We start from the raw sequence: 5,091 nt of genomic DNA, 5'->3' as shown, positions 1-5,091 counted from the left end.
TAGTACACAATGTTCAACATAATTCTAACATCCCATCGTGTTGTCCATACATCTATGGACCTACCATAAGGTTTGGATAGTCCTAGATACGGGGCTGTACATCAAGACATGTTAGATATGGAGACTACGGTGCAAGACGACGTGTTCTACATAGAGGAAAAGAACTAGTCGAGGATTAAGAAACTACTCGTAGTAATTAGAGTAGGATTTTTCAGTCAAATCCGACTAGTATTCTTGTAAACAACCGACCTGTAACCCTACCCCCAGCAATATAAGGCATGGCAGGGACCCCCTCCAAACAAGTTCAATCAATACAATACTACCAACACACAGGACATAGGATATTACACGACATAAGCGGCTCGAACCTGTCTAAATCGTGTGTTCGAGTTCACCTTCGAGTTTTTGATCTCGGTGAGCCCCACACATAGAACACTACCTCGGGGACCCCCTCGGTAGGTTGCCAAGTCTAAACACCGTCAGTTGGCGTACCAGGTCGGGGATCTCGTTGAGAATCTACTGGCGAACTCCATGGCTCAAGTCACCATCAAGCCCACCGTCACGTTTGAAGTAGGTGCGGCATTCATCTTCGGCTCCTGGGTTTGCGTGGCAGACGACGCTGGAAACTTCCAAGGCCACATTGCACCGGCCCCGGAGGAGAAGCAGTACGACATCAACCTGGGGTAGAACCACCCAAATTAAACCGGCTTAAGTGTGCTAAACATCACCTTAAATGCAATCAGACACTTCAATCGGATCAACATGGTAGTTTGTCGGGTTTCACCCGATACAACCACATATTTGAGATCGAAACAACCATACAAATACTCATACAAAGACAAGCCCATAGATTACAACAATCCAGATGAAACCTCACAGAGGTCCATAATTATTTATTACCAACCGAGTTCAAATTCCTAAAGTGGCTTAGAGTTCAAGTGCAGCGGAAAGAAACGATAATCTAATGATGATACATGAAATCATGGTGAGGCCGTCCATGACATCAGTCACCATGGTCCTTGCCCACCGAGGATGTGTCCCACTCAACCGTCCATCCTAGAGGGAGCTGGTACGGCCAAGTCAAACTAGCAACCATTTCATCAATTTCATTACCTAGAAACAAAGCCACAAGCAAGGCTGAGTATACTGATACTCCGCAAGGCTTACCCGTTAGGTGGTATCTAATCCACCGACTCCTAGACATGCAAGGCTTTTTGGCTGAGGGTTGTTTTTGCCAAAAGCTTCTAAAGTGGGTCCTTGCTTTCAAGTTTTAGCGTCAAATTCTAGTTGATTAACCATTGTAGATAAGCATCTATTCTAAGAAAGCATGGTAGAACAAGCAATTTAATCAAGCCTCAATATTTAGCGTCATCATTGTTCATCTTCTTACTCAATGTAGCATAGTGGTCGAACAGTCTCAATAACTGTGAGAAACAGACGATTCGAAACGAATTTTTTAAACTTGCAAGGTGGACCTAAACACACGACATGTGAGTACCGCGACAGGTCCACACATTATCAATGGTTTCCATCGATCCCTGGTGTGTCTTTAGGGCCCACTTCCCTTGGGTACAAGGCCCCACCAGTCCCCGGAATAACGCCGTGCCGTGGCCGCACTTGTACCCACATGATGCATCAAGGGAAATATTTCTAGAGAGAGCGGAGAAAAAGTCCATGCCCCGGTTCAATCAGGTACTAGGCTTACCGATTACCATATTCTCAACATGTGTTTAGTATGTTCAAAAACTTGACCATGAACACCGACACGTTTCAACCTTAGCAATTTCCTCTATACAGACGGGGCATCAACAAATTCAGGATCATCGCACAAAGCCCCTCCCATCGACCTTATGATTCCAACATAAGTAAACAGACAACTCCTATAGCTCGTGAGTGATGGGAAATCACTTGACTTTTACCGTGTCTCTATTTAGCATAGCAACTAAGCGACCTAAGATGCTAGTATTCAAAACATGGGTACTAGGAGCATGCAACTAGGGTTTCAATACAACTCATATGGACTTAATGCACACACATAAGTGACAAGAATATTGTATAAATTTGGAAACTAGGGTTATTCTCCAGGGCTTGCCTTCCTGCCTGAATCAGCCTTAGGCTCCTCCGAACTTTGGTTCGGATCTTGGTTTGCATCGATCACGTTCAGCTCACCCTCTTGCTATCCTTCTTCGCATTTTGGGATGAGCTCGTACGTTCCATCGGTGATGTTAGCTTCTACACGAGATGCATATGCATAAGATTTCTTTTATAATCTTTCATTACGTAGGTTTTATTTTGTTAACCATAAAAATATGGGGTGTATTTTCTTTTGGCCATATTCACCTAGATAAGTTTATAGATCATTTCTTTTCTTTACAAAACAAGCTTGCCTGGAAAGAAAACATCGATTTTATTTTGATGCTGATTGTGACACATATAAAATTCTTAGAAAATTATTATTCAAAAGACAATAGGTGGTGGTGTTTTGGGTACTGTTTAGCAAACTTTTTTTGAGATCATCATGCTACTGATAAGGAGCATAAATAATCATTTGTGAGCCTACAAATCCTAGTAACAATTATCTTTACTAAATAAACTAGCTTTCAACATGAATAAATATTTCAGGAATCATCTACTAGTATATGAACATGAGTGATTTACAGGAGCTTTCCCCCTGCACTAGAAATCTACTACAAAAATTTAAGATAGATTTGACAACTACAGAATTTACTAAAAATCAAACATGGTTACCCTGCAGATATGAAGAATGATTTATAACTAGAGTTCTATCATCAGTTTAGTTCTGCAAACTTAACAAATGGTTTTCAACACTATCATATACTACTGTGAGTTTATCAGGATTTTACGAGCACGAAAACTATTTATTCCATAATAAGGAGATTAAACAACATGCATTTTGATAAGCAACAAAAACACATATTTCACAAGAACAAGTATTTTTACTAGTCAGATACGAGCATTAGGAAACTAAAAAAAAATTATTTCGCATATTTATCATTTTTCTATGATTTTATACAGATTTCCAAAGTTTCAGCCATTTCTATGCATTTGATTCAAACTTGAATTTTCTCTTTTACAAAACGACCCTTAGAACTTTTCAAGGTTTACAACTATGCCCATGCACTTTGCACTAAGGACCTTGAAACTAAAATCTAGATTGCAATTGGGTCCTTGGCCGATCGGCGGCTTGGGGAGCGCGATTTCGGCGATGTGGGGCTGCTAGGTCGTGGGCTAGGGGAATGAGGGCGACGAGGGACTCACTGGCGACCGGTTTGGTGTAGGGCTTGGGGTCGGAGGATGGCTGGTGACGGCTCGCAGCGAAGTAGTGGCGGTGTGGCCGCTTCGGCTTCGGCTCCAGCGACGGTGGCGGCGGTGGTGGAGGTTGTGGGGTTGGGGAGGTGGAATGTGTGGCAGAACCACCCAGATTAACCCGTCTAAAGTGTACTCAACATTGCCTCAAATGCGAATGGACACTTTAATCGAATTAAAATGGCAGTCTGTCAGGTTTCACCCGATAAAACCACGTGTCTCGGATTGAAACAAAGCATACTCGCACGAAGACGGGTCCAGAGATTACAACAATCCAGATAAATTATTACAGGTCCCAAAATCAGTTATTACAACTCAAGAGTTCAAAAGCATAAAGTAGTGTTCAGAGTTCAAAAGCAGCGGAATAAAACGGTAATCTAGCATTGATACAACAATACCATGGTGAAGCCTGCCATGATATCAATCACCGTGATCCTCACCGACCGAGGATGGGTCCCACTCAACCGTCCAACCCGGAGGGAGTTGGGACGGCCAAGTCACACTAGCAACCAACTCAACAACAATACCTGAAAAACATAGCCACAAGCAAGGCTGAGTATACAAATACTCAAAAAGACTTACTCGTCTAGTGGTATCTACTCCACCGACTTCTAGACATGCAAGACCTTTTGGCTAAGGGGTTTGTTTTGTTAAAAGCATCTAAAGTAGGTCCTTACTTTCATGTTTTAGCATCAGGTTCTAGTTGGTTAACCATTCTAAGTAAGCACTTATTCTAAGCAAGCATGGTGATTAAGCAATTTAATTCAAGCATCAGTATTAATCAACATCCTTTGTTCCTCTTCTTACTCAGTGCAGAAATGCAGTCAAGCAGTCTCAAACTGTGAGCGATAGATGATTTGAATCGAGTTTCTTAACCTTACAAGGTGAACCTAAACCCATGACATATGCGTACCACATCGGGTCCACACATGTCAGCCGTCCCCATTAATCCCCAGGCACGTGGAAAGGGCCTACTTCCCTTGGATACAATGCCCCATGGTCCCGGAACATCGCCGTACCGTGATTGCACTGTCACACAGGACTCAGGCTCTACCGTCTCCCCAGGCAGTTCCACCTGAAGGGAACACTTCTCCGTGCACACAGGGTTCTCCTCAAACGCCGCTACCAGGGCTAACACGAGAACGACACACGCAGAGGTTTCTCCTCTAGGGTCCCTAGCGTAGAGACATCGCCCCATACGAACGAGATTAAAGGATGGCAGGGATACTACCAGGACAGCTTAATCCATTTCCACGGGACAAGCTTACACGCGGCTTTCCCTTTCGGGAAACCCCAAGCACTTAGCACAAACCTTGATTACCTTACAAACGGCGGGACGAGCTCCAACGGCCTCCCTTTATTCTAGTAGTACAGAGGTGAAGGATTGATACAGCGGTAGTGGGGTGATTCTACTAATGGTGGCTAATATCCCTCAGAGCACTTCCGAGGTGGTGGATATCTTCATGGAGTATGAGTGGATGTGGGTGGAGGTCTTCGGTGGAGTGCTGGTTGTCTTCGGTGGTTTTCCTTATGCGGTGGTGATTGTCGATGCAGTGGTTGTTGATGCTAGAATGGTTCGCCCGACTTCTTGTTTTATAGCTGCAGCAGAGGCTTCGGGAGTCTCCTCAATAATTCACCTCTTCTGTTGCCTGGACAGCTGGACGGCGCTCCGCTCCTCAATAATTGTCCTGGGTACAGTAGAGTCACTGTTTATTCCCTTTTGCCTTGTCCTTTTATCTCGCACTGTCTTCTTGTGACATTCTA

This window comes from Setaria italica, chromosome III (assembly GCF_000263155.2).
Source record: "Setaria italica strain Yugu1 chromosome III, Setaria_italica_v2.0, whole genome shotgun sequence".
Classification (NCBI taxonomy): Eukaryota; Viridiplantae; Streptophyta; class Magnoliopsida; order Poales; family Poaceae; genus Setaria; species Setaria italica.
This window is presented reverse-complemented; position numbering follows the sequence as displayed.